Source organism: Thermobia domestica, chromosome 10, assembly GCF_964235325.1.
Source record: "Thermobia domestica chromosome 10, izTheDome1.hap1.1, whole genome shotgun sequence".
Lineage (NCBI taxonomy): Eukaryota > Metazoa > Arthropoda > Insecta > Zygentoma > Lepismatidae > Thermobia > Thermobia domestica.
The window spans coordinates 98,338,230-98,361,758 of NC_137463.1; the positions used below are offsets into that span (position 1 = coordinate 98,338,230).

The 23,529-nt window shown below is 34.6% G+C and overlaps 1 long non-coding RNA gene across 1 annotated transcript in view; it reads left to right on the forward strand.

The window, feature by feature from the left end:
- The window catches only part of LOC145662599 (uncharacterized), a 160,829-nt gene that overhangs the window by 54,187 nt on the left and 83,113 nt on the right, over positions 1–23,529 (forward strand). The gene's annotated exons all lie outside the window — the stretch shown is intronic.

Below are 23,529 nucleotides of genomic sequence, written 5' to 3' on the forward strand. Positions count from 1 at the left end.
TTTAAACTTTAATGGATACTAGCAAATTGAAGGGCATATTAACAGTAGCTGAATTGTTAACAGTTTCTGTAGGGTAACTTTTTATTTATTTAGCAGCTGTTATTAGTTGATAATCGATAACGTTTTATTGATTTAGTAACTGTTATTATAAGTAGGTCAGTAACGGAATGTTTACTACATCTACTTTCTTCTTCATTTTGGTTTGTTGGGCTACATCCATAATTAACTATTTACTACTCACAATCTACGTTCGTATCTAATGGATGTATGCCCTCTAGAACCTGCATTATCTACAATACCATGAACTACTTTACTTGTCAATTTATTTTAATGCAGGCTTTGCAACGTTATCTACTTCACTCACAATGTACAACGAATTCAAGTCAAGAAACAATGTTAGAAAACTGTCTTTATATTAGTTGATTGTTCCGAAGTTATATGTTCCATTTTAGTGGTAAGGATATGTATAGTTTGTGTGGAGTCCCAACCATATGCATTAGTACACAAGAAAACGAAGTTGGGTCTTCCAACTAAAAGCGAAAACGCTAATTACTTCGTCATGAAGCACTTCTAATGGACTGTGGTTGCTCAGTGATAGAGAACTCACCTTTAGTGCATGAGATTCCTGGTTTGATCCCAGCTCACGCCAATTATTCTTATTGATATGGTGGACAAACACCGTGTCACGGACGTTTCAGAGGTTCTCCCGTTTCCTCCTACTTTCTTCATTCCACTATCTTGTCTTTTATTATCATCACCGTCTAACTTAGTCTTGGAACATAATCGTGGGACATTATTTAAAAAAAAAAAAAAGTAACGAAGTACCTCTAGTGTCTCCTCAAGAATCACATTAGACTATATTTCCAGTAGAAGCTACATAAAGCACAACAGTTTTCATATTGGAAACATAATTCTTTGTTTGAAATTTGGTTCGAACGGGGGAAAGTGCACCTAAAAAATCTTCAGTGAAGACAATTTACAAGTACATTTAAAAAAATGTTTTGGTAATTTTTACAGAGTTGTTCATGTAAAATACATAAATCGGCTTTTGATAAATTTAATGATTTCATTTATTTAATTATGTATTTTGGAACTTAAGTTTTAAGAGCGAACATTTACCGAAGAAATAAGGATAAAATATCCAAAAACTATCTATATTTCGACAGTATTTTTTAAATATTTTATATTTATTACTATTTTATTATATTTATTATTTTATTATTATATTATTTCTTATTATTTATTATTAAAGTAATTATTTTATACTATTTTACAAAAACAAGAAGTTTGACTTGAATTAACTGCACATGTAAGTCTACTGAATTCTAACTACGCTACTTGGCCAAAATGAAATATGTGGAAAGTCTGGAGAACATACAGCAGATGGCACAGTGCTAAGATGGACCAGCACTTCAGGAATTAACATTCTGATGGAAATCTGAGAACTGGAACAGCTTATTTCACTGAAAGCATTGATGGTTTGATTCGGAGACATCAGCATGGACTTGTAACGGAGACATTGGCTATCGAAGTCGATGAACTGGAACAATCAGAGGCAGTAGTTTTCGACGTTTGTGATAAATACCCCCCTCCCAGCTTTCGACGATCTTGACATGTAGCACCCTTTCGAACTTTCGACGATCGCGACTTTTACCCCCCTCCCATCATTATATTTCGTTTAGATAATTAATTAGAATTAAACTTAGTAATTAGAATTAAGCATACTAACTTATCAGAATTTAAAAATAGTAAACAATGAAATACAATATAAAAATCAAATTATAAATAAAAACAGTATACAAAATTTAAAATATCTAAAAATAAGGTTATTATATAATAAACAATACGTAAATTGTAAAATATCAAAAAATATAAACAAAATTATTATAAAGAATAAGTACTCAAAAAAATACATAATATAAAAATTATTAAAACATCCTTCCAAACACGGGTAAACAACGCACAAAAAATAATTACAAAAATACAAATAAACGAATAAAAATTTTGTATAAGGTGAAAAAATAACTATCATTAAAATATCATAAAGAAATATCAAAATTGGAAACATACCAGTTAAGAAGCATGGAGATTTCATTACTATAACACACAATTGTCGACGAAAGAAAATAACATGTGTCAAAGGAAAATTGTATATACACACACAAAAAAACATACAAATACTTTAAAACACACAAACAGAGTAATACGTACGTACATAAAATATAAAATTTTAAGTCTGAACGTATATCTGAAAAAAGATACATAAAACAAATACTGTATACAAAATTCAAAATTAAAAAGAACAATAGTTCAGGATATGATTTATTTTTTTTTAATGTAAAATCATGAATATCCAAGCCCATACTAATAGTGGAATAAAAAATGTATAAAATTTAATTATAAAAATGGTATAAGATAGGTAAAAAGAACCAAAATATTGGTAATAAAGAAAAAAAACAGAATGAAAAAAGTTTGAAATGTAAATATATATAAAAGTGTGTGAAAGAAATTATAAAAAATAAAACAATAACTGAAAAGAAACAGAGAAAGGTATGCATTATACATAAAAATACACAACTTCAGAGAAATAATTTATAATAAAGAGATTCAAGGTTATATTACTACACTTACTTCCATAAAAACTGAAAAAAAAAGTGCTAAAGTTATACATCGGACTCAACTGAAGAAAGTATATGACTTCATAGGCACTAGAATTGTTACATTAAGAGAAAAGTCCTACATTATACACAAAATGAAATATAAATATATATATGACACAAAAAGCATACAAAATTATAACTATTATTATTTGTACATACATACAGGCCCGTAGCTAGGGAGGGGCTAGAGGGGACCTAAATTATTTTTTGCCCCCTCCAAAAATAACGCTGAAGAGAATTTTCAAACTGACTCAAAACTAGTGAAATTCTTGCAATTATTTTTACCAAATTAAATTCAACTTTGCGAATTCTACTTATTTCTGTGTTTCTTCCTAGATGCACCAACATTTTCCATTGCCTTTACCCATTTCAAGAATTTCAAGCCGTGCCCTATTCTTTCTACCATGACAAGCATCCAAGGATACCAGGCGCACTTTCAAACAACGTTAGTTGTGAATATTAATAAACTGCAGTGTCTCGCTTACTTTGGAAGGTAGAAAAATGAGTGCAAACGTTGAATAAAACATATACTTCTATTTTGTATTAATATATTCTAAAATTGCTGTAATAATTATAATTTTGTTCTAATGTTTAAAAAATAAATACTTCAATTTTAATTATTAATATGAGACAAAGTACTTCACAAAGAGCTTGTATTAAGTGCACAAAAATGAAACAAAAAAATGTACGGTTTCGATAATATAAAAATAAAATACAGATTCTGTAAATAATAAATAAATAAATATACAATTTTATGGTGTTTTTTGATGTCTTTGTCATTGCCCTCTCAGTCTTCATTTCTGCCCCCCCCCCTTCCCCTATTAAATCAGGCTGGCTACGGGCCTGCATACATACATTAAAATATGTAAAAACATTAGGTTAAAATCTTAGAATTAGGTGAAACGTCTACCGAATATAAACAAATGAAACTTTATTATAGATAACATGAACAATTAAGGAAAATGTACCAGAAAACATGTAAAACTAGTATTATTGCATGCGTGTAAAGTATAAAGAAACACACACACAACATATAATCATAAAAATACACTAAAATGGAGAGAAATATAAATAAGATACAGAAATAGTGCAAATGTAATAAGTGGAAATAAATAAAAAATAATTCAGAAAAATTGACAGTAAGAAAAATTTTAAACAGGCATTAAAGAAATCACAGTTCATAAACACTTATTAGAAGTAAATACATACAGAAAATTAAAGCAAGAACTTACAAGAGACAGAAGATATGAACAAGGATACACAACTTGGAGAAAATTGTAAAGCAATTACCATTTTACTGTTATTGTACCTTGTGCATGGTTCAAACACGCATTATATTCAAATATATATATTTTTAAGTTAAAATTACTCGAACAAAAGCAGCCTATCATACATGAACCAAAGTTTAAAAACGTTGTCTACTTAGATAATACAATATATATATATGTTAATGAACATTTACAGTGGATGTTTAATGAAGAAAGCATTAATAGGAGTTGGGAATTTCAAGATTGGAGGCAGACCATTAACAAGACCAGGTATGCATATGATACGTTATTATAGCTAGAACCGAAGAAGGACTACAAGAGATGATTAACAAAGTAGTTGACACTGGGAAACTATATGGAATGGAAATCAATATCGAAAAGTCGAAAATCATGAGGATATACCGAGGAAACGCCCCCTTACGGGTCAAAGTAGAACAAAGAGAACTTGAAGAGATCGAGAGAAGTATTTTGACACGAGACGCTTACTGCACCAGAGAGATCAGGTCAAGAATTGTCATAGCCAAAGAAGCATTCAACAAGAAAAAATCACTCTTAAATAGTAGGCTCAATATTGGACTTAGGGAGAAGTTGGTCAAGTGCTATGCGTGGGGCATTGGACTGTATAGTTTAGACACTTGGACATTACAAAAGTTAGAGAAGAAATATTAATAGAGCTTCGAAATATGGTGTTGGAAGAAAATGAAGATAAAATGGACAGAGAAAGCAACATTAAAACGGATAGGAGAGAAGAGGATACTTCTAGCCAGCATCCTTGGTAAGAAGGTCAACTGGAGTAGACACATCTGGCGAAGAAACTGTCTTCTTCATACCGCCATAGAAGAAAAGATGAAAGAGAAACGAGGAATAGCAAGAAGAACACAACTGATCGATGATTTGAGAAACAGAATCAAATATTGGGAGTTAAAAGAAGAAGCTGAAAGTCGAATATTTTCAGGCTTAAATCTAAAATTGAAAAAAAAAAAAATTAAATAAAGTAATTACTCCCAGGACCTACCGAAAGGCAGAATACTTAATAATAATAATATGTATATGCATATAGTGACTCTTAAGTCGATATACCCAACCACATTCTGAAAATACCTTTATCATTAGAGTATTTCCAGGGTGCAAAATCGCATAGTAAATGTCAGAAATGATTCCCTTGCTATCTCTCATTATATCGGATATCTATAAATTAGACATGCTGCGAATATGTAGTTCAAACATGTAGTCGATCAATTAAAGAACATTTATACTGCGAATATATTTCTCGTACATATTGATAGACTTCATATGGTCGTAACATATATTACGAATATGTTCATTACAAAAACAATGTGCGTCTAATATATTTCCTTACTCGCAGTATCTTTGAATATTAAGAAGTTGTATATTCATATCATGTTCAAAGTATTCATAGGCATGAAGTGAACGGAAGACATTATTCATATAATGCCCTTCAATGGGGTCGGAAATTTATTGTTTATATAATGTAAACAGAAATTATGTTTACATTATGCATAGTCATCAACAAAAGAAAATAGCATATCTTATATACAGATTGTATGTAAAACTATTATATTTTCTTTTGTTTCACACTAGAAGACATAGAACTCAAATCATAGGCGTGGGCATGGAATCAAGAGGAAGAGAGAGAGAGACAAATCATATTGTACAATTTAGACTATATATATATATATATATATATATATATATATATATATATGTAAAAATCACATGACATATAAAAACAATACAAAAAAATTAGTTCCTAGAAGTGACGTTATATAATAAACAATAAAAAATTTTAATATTCCTAAAAAAGTATTTTAAAATATTTTTCTTTTTAAAAATTGTATTACTTCTAGATTATTTCATTGCCTACCTATTTTTATTGGACACTACAACTCGAAGATGAACCCCATTTTCATATTCTTAACTTTCTACCAAAGGAAGATCTTTTTCTGTCATATCACGATATTGTGTCGTATCCAACTTTCCTTCAGTCATTTTATAATTCTTCCTACTATCTTTAGAAGCAGTAGCAGATATAAAAGAAAAATTCAAATGAAAGAAGAGTTCCTTAAAAACACATCACAGTCAGGATATGGAAAAGCTGAATAAAATAAAATATCAACGATAACTTATAGGAATTTACATGGACATGTGTACCTCACGTTACATAACAAGAAAGCTCTAGCAGAGATAGAGGGAGACGCCAGTTATATCGTTATTCAATAGAGAACTGGCAGCGGTCTTAGAACTCATGGAGGTGCTTCGATATTCTACGAGGGGGAAATGAAAAAGTAAAGGGACATCTGCACTTTCTCACACTAGGGTTTGGTATCACTGCTAGTATCCAGCACTGAATTAGTGTCGTCTGCAGCACTTCTATGCAACATGTCACTTTTATTCCCGCATTAGTCATTGGAGTGTAGCAGACTGTTAAACATGGTAGCTCCATTGTCGATCTGCACCAAGGAAGAAATGAGGACAGTGATTCGCTTTTTGTTTGCGGAAGGTGTTAAACCTGCGGAAATTATTCGTTGAATGCAAGCACAGAATTGGTGACAGCTTATCGTGAAGCAAGATCTACAAATGAGTAGAGCATTTCAAACAGGGAAGAACTTCTTTATGTGACGAGGAAAGATCAAGCAGGCCATCGATGTCAACGACTGGCGATGAATCGACAGGCTAAAGTTTCGGAAAGAGTGTGCAAGGTGGGTCCCGAAAGAATTGTCAGCGCAGAATAAGACACAAAGATTGGAGATCTCTCGTAAACATTTGGCCCGTTATCATCGCGAGGGAGATGGATTTTTACAGCAAATCGTTACTGTATATCATCACGAACCGGAAAGTAATGCTGCGATCATGGTTTGGAAACACCCCCATCACCAGAAGTTAAGAAATTTAAACGTCAACCGTCAACTAGTCATTGATGAGGTGCAAAATTGGTTACAGGTTCAACCTAAAAACTTGTTTCCGACGGAATCAAAAAACGTGTGAAACGTTAGGAAAAGTGCGTTGAAGTGCAGGGAAATTATGTAGAAAAATAATGTATGTTTCAGTTTTACATTATTAGAATAAATGTACTTTTTCTCAATAGTCCCTTTACTTTCTGTCTTCTCGTATAATAACAAACAACATGCTGCAATACGACACACAACACTGATGAACTCCCATCTAAGACTGATTATTCTGCATGAAAAGATTGTGCCAAAGAAAACTGTTAGGAGCAGTTTCAGGTAGGTCATGAAAACTCGTCGGATGACACACAACCCGATCGGGCATACACTCCATTACTCTCCCTAACACCTTGCGTAGGCTAAGGAACACGTGCAGAAATATTGATAAGTTTGCTTTAAATTATAGATCTCGCCTTATACAGCCTCGCTGCTAATAAAATACGTAAATCAATGGAATCTTTGTCTGTGTCGAGGGCACCTACGACTCTCCAGATTAACACCTTAGCATAAGAAACAAACCAAAGTTGCTAGCTAGTAAGTTGGAATTCAAGAAAGCAGGTTGACTTGCTTAGATCATTATCATCTTCCGTTCTATTTTCTATAATCTCACTTAAAATCCTACATTGCTTAAGTTCACAAGAATAACGGATGAAATGAACAATTATACAATGATGCCAGAAAGTGAAATGTTCACGTTGTGTTTGTTAGAATTAATTCTGAATACATCGTTTGTTAAGTATGCCGGAAATTTTAATGTTTACTGTCAAAGAATTCTTCAAACAAATAAATAGTTCACAACGTGTTCTTATACAATAAACGAGACACTTTCAAACGAACTTGAATGATTTTAAAATATTATAACTCTAAAATGGATCTAGACTACTCATCAATAATTAATACAAAAAAAGTTAATCCAGTAATCCTTATGAATGTATGCTATTTATATCTTTTAAATTTGGTACGAAATTCTAGAGTTTTCTTGTAATGAAAGATATATATTCTTCAACACTAATGCTGGAAATAATTCTTTCTAATATATTAACAAAAGCATCGCTAACATACGAAAATTTCACTTTTTAACTTTAAAATTATCTAATTCTATCTATTATTCATGAGTACAAGTGCGAGTTTTTTCTATAGATAAAAAAAAAAGTTAAACCAATTTATTGTTTCTGAAATACTTAAGCTAGTTTTTACCTCTCCCTTCAATTTTCCAACTTCAGAAGGTTGCATACGCCTTTTGATTGATATTACATACAGATCGAACACTATGTCTTGATTTCTGAGATACTAAAATCAAGGAAATTTATAAGCTGTTATGAACTAACGCCGCTTGATCGAAAATAAATAATAACGCCTAGGTACTGTCTTATTAATTTAGTTGTGTAATCATTTGCTATGATATTTCAGGTATAATTTCTACATTTTTCAGCGACCAAGATATTATGACGGCTGAAAAAAAAAAAAAAAAAAAAGTAAACTAGATGACAATTTAAGACTACACAATATTGAAGAATTAAAATTTATCAAACAATAACACACATAAAAATATTTGAAAAGAAACTAGAAATACATTATAAAATTTCAACTTTAAGATATATATATATATATAAGACAGAAAAATCAAAAACGAATGAAATTACATGCTATATTCTAAAACTAATTATCAACCTGTGGGTAAACTACTGTAAAATGAAAATAAATAAATAAATAATGGAAATCGAAAACTTTAACTTACAAGTCACATCCAATCTGTTGGTTAGTGTGTACACCCTAAAGGAACAAATTAGGGCGCAAAATTTCAAAGGCAGACGCACTCGCCAATCCAAAAATGAACGGGGGTTGATTCCTTACTGGTGTGAGCCGCCGAAGGAGGAGAAAGTATGGATAATAGAGAGGGGAAAAAATTTGCGTCAGACTCAACAAATGTTTTCTTTCAACAATCGGCAAAATTTAGTGGAAGAAGATAAACTCCAAAGAGCTTACAACTGCACTTGTTTACTGTGGAAATGCAGTTTTATTTTTTGGAAAATTAAATAAAAGTTATTCTGAAACTAGTAACATAATGGATGTATAAACAAACTAGTGCAATGAGTGTTTATTCATTTGTTAGGGAAGTAAAAAATTTAACTTTTTGCTTTTATAATGAGTTCTCAGATCTGCAATTGAGGAGGGGAGGGAGAAAGAGTAGGGCTATTATTTTACGTTACACACTTTACCACTTACAAATCGCGAAGCGTACTATTTTACGTCAATGCAATCCTACTGAAAGCCACTTTTTTTTTTTTCAAAAATTCTTTTATATTTTAAAGAAAATCAAGCATGAAAGTTGGTTCTTTTGGCCTAATTATGAAAGGGGGCAGGATAATTGAAAGGAACTAAGACCATCGACTATGCAACCTTTCCTTATATTTAACATTGCGTTCTCTCTGCAAGGATCCTTCCGTCTGGAAATCACTGGAAACTTCCCAGTGTTTCGGAGACAGTTTTCACCTTGTCCACCGAGAACAAAAAATCAAAAACGTAAACAACAGAAATACAGTAATAATTTTATAACTAATCATTAAGATCACTAACATTTTGTTTGGTCTACAGGAATTTTACTTTATGAAAAAAAAAAAAAAAACATAAAACTAATTGTACTATCAACATACTGTTTACTTAACAGTTGTCTACCTAATAGCAAAGGAAATACAGACACTATCTACAACTTCTACATTTTTAATTTATACATCTAATGTATATGTAAGTCCAAGCTTGTAACATACACCGGTGGGTTAGGATTCCCGGCAATGACGGTGCCAGGTTTAATATCTTGGGGTGGCAAATGGAGGAGCAGAAAAAAAATTTGGAGAGCAGCTAATCTTTTGTATACCGAAAAAGGTAGTTTATATTACAGCATATCTGGAGAGCAGTCGGGAACGGATGTAGTCACTAGGGGAGCGCCAGACTCCGTTGCCCCCCCTCTGGCGTCGTCACTAGTTCCCGGACTTTTCGAACGAAAAATACGATACTTGCATCCTTGTCCCACAATCAACAATATAAAACACTTAGCTAATTCTTAGAATTCAAATGATCTTTATAAAGTTTCTTCATTTTTTAATTTCCTCAAACCCGAACACTAGATCGTTCGTTAGAATTCAAATGATCTTTACAAAGTTTCTTCATTTTTTAATTTCCTCAAACCCGAACACTAGATCGTAGTTGCGGTAGCTCTGTAGTAGAGCGCTCGCTTCTGGTGCGTGGGGCCTTTGGTTTGATCCCAGCCTGCTTCAAGTGAACTTTGTGATCGACAAACACCGTGTGTGTATTCTTTCGGGTTCGGTATCCGTTTTCTTCTACTTTCTTCATTCTAGCATTTCATTCATTCTCATCATAAATTTTCCCTTAACCTCAGTGCATAATCACGGGACTTTAAACTGGAAACTTCATTTTTATTTTTCGCATTCGTATTCGTTTTGTTTTACACTCTCCATTTTTAAAAAAAAAAGTGTTTGTGTAAATTGCAACAATAGCAATCAAACAGAAAAATTTCTGATGTTCACTGCTTAATACTTGATTTGATTTGATTTTTCAGTTTAGCGTTTTCAACAGCGAGCCTATATGAGGCATAGACTTACAGCTTAACGTGAGATCCGAACCACATCAGCTCTTGCTGAGAATCGAACCTGGGAGTTAAATGGGAGTTACAGTCACCCTGTATTTTTCAACATTTTTGGGTTTAAAATGTAAATTTCGATGAGCTGTACCCAATGGCAACACTTTTGATTTCTGGAACCAACAGCTTCAGGATCAAATTAGGGGTCAAAAATAAAAGGAGGGATCATTTGGAGAATGCGGACCAATGACTAACTGGGACAAAATGGGTGTCATTCGATTCGTATTCACACGTACATGAATAATTGATACCGGTATGCTATTTTTTTTTTCGAAAATTCAATATTGATCCGGAAAATTAACGAAAATCCAAGATCTAAAATTTCAGATTTTCGTTAATTTTCGTGGTCCAAATAGAAGATTCGGGAAAATGGAATATCAGTTATTCATGTACGTGTGAATACGAATTGAATAACACCTATTTCGTCCAAGTCGGTCACTTGTCCTCGTTGCCCAAGTGGTCCTACTTTTTATTTTTGACCCCTAATTTGACCTTGAAGCGGTAGGTTCTAGTGGACACAACTCATCGAAAACTACATATTAAACCCAAAAAAAAGTCGAAAAGTACGGGGCCACGGTAACTCCCTTTTAACCGAACCTGGGTCTTCTGCGATAAAGGCATGTATGCTAACCGCTTTGCCACAAGAGAGCTCACTGTTTTGTACAAATGCAAGAGTACTAAGCAATTCAAGGTCTTTTCTACACCTCAGAAACTGCAGATCTCATTAATTATGGCTATAATTACAATGATCAGCTTTTTCTATTACCTTCCATCGTATCTTGTAGTTAGCGTCCCTAACTGCATAAGTAACTATCTTGCTTTTGTGAATTTATTCTTAGTTTTTTAAAGACCCCAATTTAGTGTATTTTTCACCTTCTATATTGAATTCCCCTACCCGCGTCTTGCAATCCTAACGTAATCTTGACTTAGCCTATTCTATGAAGTTTTCACCTATTCGATATAAATTACCACCGAAACGAAATATAAAATAAGCACTCCATTACACTAAAAGCCATAAATTAGGCCTAAATCTACAAATTAATATACAAAGAATACTAAGAAAATACGTAATGCATTTTCTGCTGAGTTATAGTTGTAAACCTGCAGCTAAGTTTTAATCCACAAAACTACTGAATCGACTATTAACTGATTAAATACAACTATCCACCTAGCAGAAAAGTTGGACTTGATATGTTACACTAATGTACAAGATGTTAGTCATCTATATATTAGGCCTAAACTACCATGTAAGCCTAAGTTCTATACCTTTCTTTACTACTCAGCTAGCTCAATCTGACCTTTTTAATTAACTTGAAACTTTTTTCTTACCTTAATCTGAAGTCAAATTCATTTAAAAAAAAATCACACACAAATAAAAAATAGGTACTTCACTCAGTCTTATACTGCCGCTTCCGCGTCCATTTTTACGCCGGCACAGATCACATAGCCGAATCACGAATATTGGTTTCTATAGTTTCAGAAATAAAAGAAAAACGATATCCGATATGTCCATTCTTGAATAATAATCGAAAGCTATCGAACAATGAAGCGCAATTTTTAAATAAAAAGAGTTAAAACCAATTGTAAACTAGCAAAGTATATAAAATAAAGTCTTTATTTCTTTGCTGGAGGCTGCTTATGTAGAAAGAATATAATCGGAGTTTCTGTTCATGTATGTAAAAAAAATCTTATTAAATCGGAACATTCATATATCGGGTGTATCAAAAGTACGGAGCCATCGACAAACTTCGTTATGAGTAAAGATAGGAAAAAATTAAAGAAAAGTTGGCTTGTGTATAGCCCGCTACCTCCAGTTCTTTGTCACCGGAACTGGAAGTCACTACTACTACTACTACTACTATTACTACTACTACTACTACTACTATTGCTGCTGCTGCTACTACTACTACTACTACTACTGCTGCTGCTGCTACTACTACTACTACTACTACTACTACTACTACTACTACTACTACTACTACTACCGGCCCGTGCAGGGCTCTGCTATGAAGTGGACTAATAAAATTGCGTATTTTTTCCGAAAGAATTTGGACGGTATTTCTTGGCTTGATACATATAGGCCCTATCCAAATAATGAAAGTTTTAATTGCCATTTTACAAAGCCCACACACGGTCCACGATTTGCGCAAACAAGGCTGTTTGTGCAAACAGTTTGACTGTGTGTGGTGCTGTATGAACTGTTTGCGCAAACGTTTGTGCAAACATTTTCCACATCGAACTCGTTCGAAAATTGTTTACACGAACATGATGTTTGCGCAAACACGTGGACCGTGCATGGGCATGTTTGTGCAAACACGAGCTTTATTTCCGAGAAGGAAGCCTAGTGTACAGACGCTTATTTCTTGCGCTATGGCGTCAATGAATAGGAATCAAGAATTCTGGCGAGAATTTATTGACCTTTATCGAAATTTACCTGAACTGTGGAAGGTAAAGAGTGAAGATTATAAAAACAGGAATTTGAAAAATGTGGCATATGAGAAGTTATTGCAGATTTCAGATGAGAAACGACATGGCCTTGAGTTGGCTTCACACGGCGTCCAATTGGCATTGAGCGGTGTTGACAGTTCGCGACAAGCAGTTCTGCACGCTGTCTTCCCGCGCTACTGCGAATCTTGACAATATCACAGGCTCTACTTAGAAATATTGTACTAGCACATTAACTGCTCACTTTACCAAGTAGAGAAAAGAATTACGAACAAATACATGAAACTACATCTTTCTATGTCAACTGGTTGTCATGATAGACGCTTTGAAAGGTTTCCATATAAAACAATTGGTAAAACGAGCGTTGAGTCCCGCGTCTAATTTCCAGTGGATTTTGTTTCGATTTGCAAATAGAACTCACAACTTTTATTACAGGATAATCAGGGTTGTAGCCAGCAAGTTGTTCTAGGAGAACATTACTTTCAGGGGGAGGCAAGCTTTTCACATATTAAAAGCAGAACAAATTACCTCTTTCACAACATGAAAGCATTTTAACTCACCATACATACATACATACTATGCGCATATTATATTTTCACAATGCTTCCTTATCAAAAGACGGATCGTGACAGTACTGAAGTTAAAAACCGGAGTGTAAAAGATGAATCAATAAGATATTCATAAGAAAATAAATGCTGTTTATAGCAGTCTGTTTATCTGACTTTGTGTTTATGTAGGTTAAAATACTAAAGAGGAAAAAAAAACTCGAAAAAATATTAACTCCGATATTATTATGCAATAATATAGTAGTGAGTTCACAGTGCACCCAGTTAGGGAAATGAGAATATAAAGCATATGATTAATTTTAGTTGATTCAATTAGGTACCGGTATAGAAACCGTATTGATGATGAATGTTTTTTTTTTTAATTTTCATATTTTATTATAAAGTCCTTCATTTGCATTAACTGTTAAATAAGTTTATTAAACATATACCAGACGAACCTCATTTTGGAGCTGGAAATAGTTTGGAAAGACAGAGCCCCCCTTTCCCCCGTGGCTACATAATCTTTGCAATCATCGTAAGAATAAAGCATAGGAAGTTTGTAATTTGTTTTGAAATTTACTTCAAGATAGACCCTTTCTTATTCGACAGAAGGCACGCAGTATGTTTTCTGTTTCTTTTTTTCTTTCACGTTCCACTGCCTTATTATGTGCGACTTTTAACACCCTCTTTTCTCCTCTATAAGGGAATCAAAAGCATCAGGCGTCTGAATGGTGTCATAAATTATCGTAACCCAAAACAAACTCGAGCATATTGAGTTGCTTAGGAATCAGATGGATTACTTTCGTGCCACCTACACGAAGCCAAAGCGTGCTACTTGTATGAAAACGGAGAAGGAAACAAAGGGGCTAGTTGTGTAGAATTCATCAGTGTCTCGTTGCTTTCTTTCGTGGTAGTTCGTTTATTCTCCAAAATTATAGTTGACAATGTCTTTAAGCAAACCAAGTACAGCAGAAGTTTTATTTTATGTCTTCCCTTTTTTCTTTTTCTTTCAAGTGCTACGAAGTCAAGCTCGAAGAATTATTTTTTGTGTTTACAGTTTTTGGAACCCATAAAAATAAATTTACAAGAGTCAGATTCAGACAAAGACGAAATATTAACTGACATAGATGATAGTGAAAGTAGTGTTGAAGACAAGTGTTTAACATTTTAACTGGAAAAGTTAACATGTAAGTAATTTAGTTGCTATATATACTTCTAGGATGCACAGTCAAAATTCTTGAGTTTGCTGGAATAGTACATCTACATTGTGAATAATGTTGCCAATGTATGTGTCATAATCAACCACTCTTACATCCACACCCTCTTCTTTCTTTTTGGTTTCGTGAGTATTTCCGCTTCCAAAGCACAAGCAATTACTATCGCTAAACAAGCTGCTTCAGTGGAATTGCTTACGCGATTAAACTCAACATTGAACTGAAGTTTGTGCAAACAGTTGAATCGTGTATGGCCGAGTGTTTGCGCAAACACGATGTTTGTACAAACCGTGGACCGTGTGTGGGCCCTGTTATATCGATGTTTTACATTTATTTTTTTAATTTAAATATAAATTCAATCCGTATTTTAGTGGAAATATCTATTTACAGGGAAACAGGCTGCGGGTGTTGGGAAACAAAGCGTTAAAATATACTGTATATTCTTATGGAATTTATTAAGAGGGGAGTTGAAACACCCAATCTCACATCCTTTCAGAACACGCGTGAGCGGTCCCGGGTTCGATTCCCGGTGGAGACACTCGGCCATCCTGCGTGAGGTTTACCCTGGGTTTTCCTCATTCACACCAGGCAAATGCCGTTACGGTATCTAACATAAGATCCCAGGCTGCTTCCTTAATTCTCCCTTTCCCGAGGGACGTCTTCCCTCATATGTGATAGGTTTATGACCGTAGCTGCAGGTAATGCCCAAAACTAACACGTGATAAATAAATAAATAAATAACGCCTGCCCATAATGTATAAATAAAGCATGATTTCTGTATATACAAGGTGCGACCCAAAAGTCTTAAAACAACTGTCATGTATAAACCACAGACCAATGTTAATATGGACACTTTTATTTTTGGATCAAAAGATCCAATATATTTCAATCAAAAATTTTGTTGTACGCATTATATCTGGAGAACTACAAATAGTGTAACCAAACCCAAACTATCAGTTAACTCAAAACGATGTCCTTATTCCGTAGAAAATACGAAAACTCGATTTGTGGGCCATTCAAAAATTTTGTGGTCCCTGATTCTAAAACTAATTATTGGCCAAGATCGCAATCTCTTGATCCATTTTTTTTATCATTTCTAAAATTCTTGTTATTCTTTAAAACACTCCTCCTTGATGGATGTACTTCTTGTACGTTCCTTGCGATACAAGTAGTTAATGGTGAAATCATCCCAATAAATTCCTTTAAATTGGAAGCATTTCATGTCAGTGGAATAAGAAAAGATCACTGGTAGTGACCAGTCTTTGAAAAAGACAAAATTCGTTAAGTTCTGACCCCTTAAGCCCCTATTCTACCGCTGCTTCAAGTGTGTAAACAGAAATGGCGACTCGTGTAAAAAAAAATGGTCTCGCGAACAAGTCCGCTCAGTCATTCTATTTCTGTTGGCGAAACATTTAACCGCGGCTCAAATTCATTGGCAGGTGGTAGGAGTTTAAGGAGAGAGTGTAATGGTCTCGTCAGCAGAATGTTGTCAAAAGTTTGTGGCTAATAGAGAAAACGTCACCGACGAAGAGTGTGGTTCCCGACTCTGTTGCAGCAATTTAGCTGAGACATCATCGACCATCCTCCCTACACCTCGGACCTTGCTCCAAGTGACTATTACCTGTTTCCACCTAGGAAGTAGTCGCTTCGGTTCAGACGAGGAAGTGAAACACTTCGTGACAACGTGGCTGAACACGCAAGGGCAGAGTTCTTAGCAAGAGGCAGGGATGTAATGGAGGGTATACGCGGGTATACGGCGTATACCTACCTCTAATTTTTGGAAACTATCGTATAGCCACCTAAAATTTAGGAAGTACGCGGGAATACGCTAGATTCAATCAATAGTATACTCACTTCATTGGAACAAAGAACAACTGCTTTCCATGTACTTTTCAAAACAAAAATATCTCAGTAAACAGCTGGTCGTCAGGCTGTTACCGCGAATGATGTCTAAATTCTTTTAAAATATTTGCGTTTTCGGGGCGTGGGAATAAATTTTTCTGAGAATATCTTCTATAATGGAAAACAGCGCTCTGAACATGCAGTGATTTTTCCTCAAGATATCACATGCATTGTCCCTACCTTCCAAATTCCAAATTCAATTCAAAGTCTGTCGATTGGATACAATTTGAGCAAGGCAATATGGAATAGAAAAAGTTCCTTTCTAATCGCGGAAGGAGATTTCGAAAAAAATGTGGTCTTTATTTTAAGAGTTAAGAGGAAATTAAATGAATGTGTATGCGCCAAGAAATCGTTGGCCTCCACAAATATAACAAAACATGCCCTATCGTCGGTCTAGTTTGAAGCATTCACCGTCGTTCCCAATACTACCAAATACAACAACGGACCTCGGATTAGTACTGTTCGTTTGTAGCCGCAGTTGACATCAAAGAAAGGAGCGATTAATTTCAATAAATACTCAGCAGCTAGTACTAGCAGTAGTTTATCCTCAACCTACTGAACAAAAAATGGGACGGGGTAAAAATAAACATTTTTCTTCGTTATTTCATTTTCTTTCAGATAAAAAAGAAAATTGAAGAAAATTTGTTAACAGGAAGGGGTAGAAAACAAAAGTCAGGAAAGACTTGTAGCGTATGAGCATGTCACAGCAATCTTTGATCATTTCGATACAGCCGTCACTTCGAAAATATTTGCTTAGTAGTGTTTAACCCTTTGGGAATTTATGGTACGAATCGGTACCATGGAGTAGTGTTATGTTTAAACGCTTATTAAGCTCATGTAACACGTATTGAACCTTTTTTATATATTTATTTATTTATTGGTCAACTCAAGCATGGACCAAAGAGCACCCCAGATGCGTTTCAGAACCGGATGGTAAACTTAGCGGTGCCAAGTAGAGGCGGAGGGGTGAGGGAAATTAGAAAAAAAACATCCTTAGTTTTCAAGATATCAAGGTTAAAATTTTGTATATGGATTGTGTGCACCTTAGAATATTTCTCTCTCGTTTTTGTTTTGTTTTTTTATACCTACCTGAACCCGGTTCTTTTAGGAAATACTTTTAGGAGGAGAGCATTTTTTGTCTTTATCTATTTTCCTTTTTTCCCCAGGGTGCGTATTTATTTTATTTATTTAACAATCACCAGATACAGCTCAGAGGCCATTCTATACTGCATATCTAACAACAACAACAATAATAGAAAGGATTTATGAAGGTGTCGGCCAGGGCCTGTTTAGTAGGTACTATCCCGGCATTTGCATGGTACAACTGAGGAAAACCAGTCAGGATAGTTGGCAGCGGGAATCGAACCCAAGACCTACCTAATGCGAAGCCACGCTCTACCACTTGAGCTACTTCTCTCGGAAAGATTGTCGTTTGTGATTTTTAAAAATCGCTCCTGACGGGAAACCTAAACCTCGAATCGAAAGAAATTATTGGCCTAAAGTTTTAGATGGGTATAGCGATGCTACTCGACTCTAACTTCGGCGCTGGTATCAGGGTTTAATTTAAACAGAAATTGGCCTCGAAAATGCTCTCCAAGGTGCCTAATAGACCCGATGTGACTTCCCTCAAGAGCCGCCCCTTTATACGAATTTGTTGAAGTTTAGCGTCAGTTTTCAACACCTTGACTGTATGAAATATTATCCTGCATTTTAAGGTGGAACCCCGGAACCATCGTAATGCATTAAAAGTAGGAAAAGAAAGCTCTGTGTCTGAAGATCGCAACAAAGACTAGATTTGTACTTATGACAGTGGTATAACCTAAGTTTATTTCTGCTTTTCCGAGACATCTAAAATTCTAAGTTTTAGGTGTGGTAGTTCATGAAAATAGCTTGTCTCCGCATTATTGTATTGTTTATTTGTCTATTCTTTATACTTAGCTGTTAACGCTTCAAGTCATTAACTATTTGCTCATTGGGACATAGCTGTCATTGTTTTAATTGAATAGTTGGGTGACACAGTAGCCTAAGTACCAACAGCAATAAGCTCGATATTAGTATTAATACGGATACTAATTTCGACATTATTGCTGTTGGTACTTAGGATAGAAGATCACTCAATCTATCAATTCTAGAACGGTCATGCGACAACGAAACCAAAATTAAGCTTTTTTCTATTTTAATGCAATCATAATCCGACAAAAGGAAGCTAAATTCATTTTCCGAGAAAAAGAACAACTAAACACCATTTGGGACAGTGAGAAAGAGAGGTTGTAAGCTGCAGGACGGACAAACTACAGATTGAGGGCGATTAATCTCTTCTTGGTTATGGCCCTGATTTATCATAGCAGCCAGTAGGCTGTGGTTCGCGACCGATTTACAATGTTAAAATTCAAAATTTCAATCTTACTCCAAATGTACTCAACATTTTAACTCAAACGAGATATGTGTATTTCTGTGTACATTAAATACATCATTTGAAAGTATCACAGTGATAGATAAGACCAAAGGAATGAGCAAGGTGGCGGAAATAACATTGGTGTAGTCATTTTTTTCTTCTTATAGTTATCAGTCATACAAGTACAACCACTTCTACAGCCTAACCTACTTAACGCAGAGAGCTCAATAAGGTCTTAAATTAATCTATAACATTATAGGTAATCTTTTTCTTAGTCTCTGGTTGATAGGTTAAGTTATTCGGTAACTGTTCTCCAAAACATAACTCTCCATTCAGACTTCTCTTGTTACTTCATATACATATCCTGCTTGTTATGCAACCGATACGCACAGAAAGACAGTGTGAATTGCCTATAAGCAAGGATATTTCACCAGAACTTTATGAACTTTGAACTTTAAATCTTAATAGTGCAAAGCCTAAAAGTATATGAACACCCTATATATATGGGGCTGTGACAAGGGATGAAGCATATACCTACCTAAAAAAATTAGCATTACATCACTGGCAGGGAAAAACCTTGAAACTCATCCCACGATCAGACAAGTGAAGCAACCGATATGAAGACTATGTCGAAAAATAACCTAATGTATGTAAATATCTGTTGGCTGCAGGGCCGCCCACAGGGGGGATGTATGGTGCAAGCTGCGCCATTGAGAAAAATTTTGGGAGGGATTTTACTCTACTTTCGAACTAGCAATTTTACTGTCGGAATAGCATTAAAACACGATTTTGAGAAGCTAATTTTCAAAAATTTTCCGGGGTGAACCCCCGTACCCCCTGCTTCGATACTCGATAAATGAAGTACCGCGCAAGTAGCCGTATGAAAGGAAAGGTTGATTTGTTTTAAGAGAGAAGGGCCGCCCACAGGAGGGATGGATGGCGCAAGTTGTGCCATCGAGAAAAAAATTGGGGGGAATAAAAAAATTGGGGAAGAATTTTACTCTAATGTCGAATAAGTAATTTTGCTGTCGTCAGAATAACATTGGAACACTATGCGTTTTTTTTTTAATCTCGAGAATGAATCCCCCTACCCCCTGCTTAGAAACTCTATGAATGAAGTACCGCGCAAGTTGCTATATGAAAGGATGGCGCCAAGTTCTGGTGAACAACAGTTACAAACACTCAAGGAAGCACTTTCAAATTTAGATTTGAAACTAGCCTATGTTGTCTGTTGAAAATTATAAAGTAGTTTGACATAATTATAGTAGAATCTGACGAACTTCTACACCCGAAAGCTGGAATGTTAGCGGTACTTTACGTAATAATGATGTTCTAACATGGTTCTTTAATGGATGTTGTCAGAGGGTGTCGTGTATGTCATTAGGGGTTGATGACATGGATTTGGAAAGTTGTTATATTTCTGTTTTTAGTTGTGCTGACATGGAAAGGTCATGTACTCTTTTTCGAGTGTGTATACGTGTCTGTAGAGACTTTATACTGGGTATTTTTAAAAATAATAATAATGGAAATTTGAATTAAATCTGGTGATACGTCATTCTGTATCACGTACTTTCGTAGTAGTGATTAAATTAATATTTGAGTCCCACCTGTTAGGCTAAAGGAGATGGTGATTATTTTATTTGTTAAAAATAAGAAGCTCAGAACACTTATAATGTGTGATACGCACTGGGATCGAACCCGGGACCTTTAGCAACAGAGGTAAACGTTGTATTGTACGGGGATTGAACATGCGACCTTTAGCAACAGAGGTGAACGTTGCATTGCACGGGGATTGGATATGAAACTTTTAGCAACAGAGATGAATGTTGTATTTTATGGGAATTGAATATGGGACCCTTAGCATCAGAAATGAACGTTGCATTGTACGGGGATTGAATATGGGACCCTTAGCAACAGTGGTGAATGCTGTATTGTACTGAAAATGAGCCTGGTACCCTTAGCACAAGAGATGAATGTTGCATTGTACGGGGAATGAATATGGGACCCTTAGTAACAGTGGTGAATGCTGCATTGTACTGTGAATAAACCTGGTACCCTTAACACCAGAAATGAACGTTGCATTGTACGGGGATTGAATATGGGACCCTTAGCAACAGTGGTGAATGCTGTATTGTACTGAAAATGAGCCTGGTACCCTTAGCACAAGAGATGAATGTTGCATTGTACGGGGAACGAATATGGGACCCTTAGCAATAGTGGTGAATGCTGTATTGTACTGAAAATGAGCCTGGTACCCTTAGCACCAGAGATGAATGCTGTATTGTACGGGGACTGAACCCGGGACTCCCCCAAACACCAATGGTGAATGCTGTATTGTACTGAGAATTATTGCAATTCTCACATGTAAATTGGCGAGAAAAAAAAACATATGGGAAATACGAAATGTGTGTATGATTGAATGCTTTATTTATTTTGTTAATATTCATTATTTTTATTCCTTATAGTTAACTTCGTGTTTACAGCCAAGTTTGAAATACGGAGCGAGTGAATTGTTCTTCCGTCTCTGAGAGAAGGCTGTCTTAGAATGAATAGAGTTTTATTTTTGTAAAATGCCATTATTTCCGGGTCGTTGCCTTACACGATTTCTTTACGCATCCGTTAGAACTATGGCTTGTGACACGCATGTATAGAGTGTCAATGCATTTTCTAATTTTATTTCCGCTTGTACTGGAATAACCTTAGACACTTTCTCCCTTGTTTGTTGGAACTTTGACTGATGACATACTGAAATATTTTTCCATTAACGATGATTGTCACTGCGATACCTATCTGCAGTGATGAAGAAGACAGATAGAAATTTTATGTTTCTTCCTCTTTAGAAGATGTATTTTTGTGGCAATATCTGATTTTGGCAGAATATCTAATATCTGATGAACATGTAAGCATTTTCCTTAATTAGATGAAAACCGTACATAGCCTGTCCTGAATGTTGATCGATCGATACCCTGTCTGAATGAGATTTCTCCAGCGGTTGACGAACTTGAAAATAAGAAATTTTAGATGTCTTACCGTAACACTGAATAAACGATGTTAGCGGATATGATGAACTTATTTATTTATTTATAATTAATGAAATCGGGCTGAAAACCCGATGAAAACATGATGCTTGGGGGAGGGACATAATGAAATCCTTATATATATATATATACAGTATTAAAATAAAGTTTGTTATTATTGTTTTTACACAGTTCCATAGTGTGTGTGTGTGTTGATCTTTTGTGTGTTGAACTTTTTTGTGAGTGATTTAACAGAACGAACTCTGATTTTTAAGGTGAGAACTTTTTTAAATGCCATGTATTATTCACTTGATTATAATAATGAGTTTTTTGAATAATTATTGAAAAACTACACGAGTTGCTTCTGACATGAGAAAACATTATCCGGGAAATAAACCTACGACCATTTTTTGTAATCATGCAAGAGGATAAGCTTTGCGATATACTGAAAACGCTTGAAATGTAATTGCGATTTTCGATTACTAAAGTTATTATTATTATTATTATTATTATTTACGGATCGTATGTTATACGCTGAACAAATTTATTTGTGATTATTTTATTCGTTCGTGTTATTTTATTTCATTCATTCTTTCGCGTAGCAAATTCAACTTATTTATTGGATTGTATGCGAAGCAAGCTCAGAACACTTGTAGTGCGATTATTTTATTCGTTCGTGTTATTTTATTTTATTGGTTCATTTGCGTAGCAAATTCAACTTATTTATTGGATTGTATGCTAAGCAAGCTCAGAACATATTAAAAATGTGAACCTACAAATAAAAGACGGACCATTTACTTGTAGAGTTTTATTTGCTTAATTATAGGATGCTTAATTACAATATGTTTGATTCATTTGTTACGATTTTTTTTAACTGTTATACCGAGCACTTTAAATCAGTTATACCTAATATATATATATATATATATATATATATATATATATATATATATATATGCACGTTGTACAGATGGGACTTGAACTGTTTAAGTAAGCTCATTTGCCAATAGATGGCATACTACTACGCTTTGGTAACACAACTGATAATCTTTTTAGGAACGCAAATGTTTGAACTAAGACTAGTATGTGCAGAAAGAAATGTTTTAGTCTTGGGGGAGCGCTTTTCCCCAACATTATCGTGTTTTAATAGTAAATATTACTGAATGTTAGTTATTTTGCGTGGGTGGTACCCACATAGCGCAAACAATAGCTTTAATGTCAAGAAAGAAAATTTACGGAAACCCCTAAATACATTGGTTATTGAACACTGTCTTTTGACTTGAAAACCTGTTGTATATTCGCAAAGCAAAAGGAAAATTACGTAGCTATAACTGACGGGGCCCATTAGTTATAGGCGATCCTAGATTTTAGCAGTATTATCTTATAGCAAAAAGAGAATTATGTACGACTATTTGTAGTATATTTTTACAAGTAACGGGGGCCCTTCCTCTAGATTTTA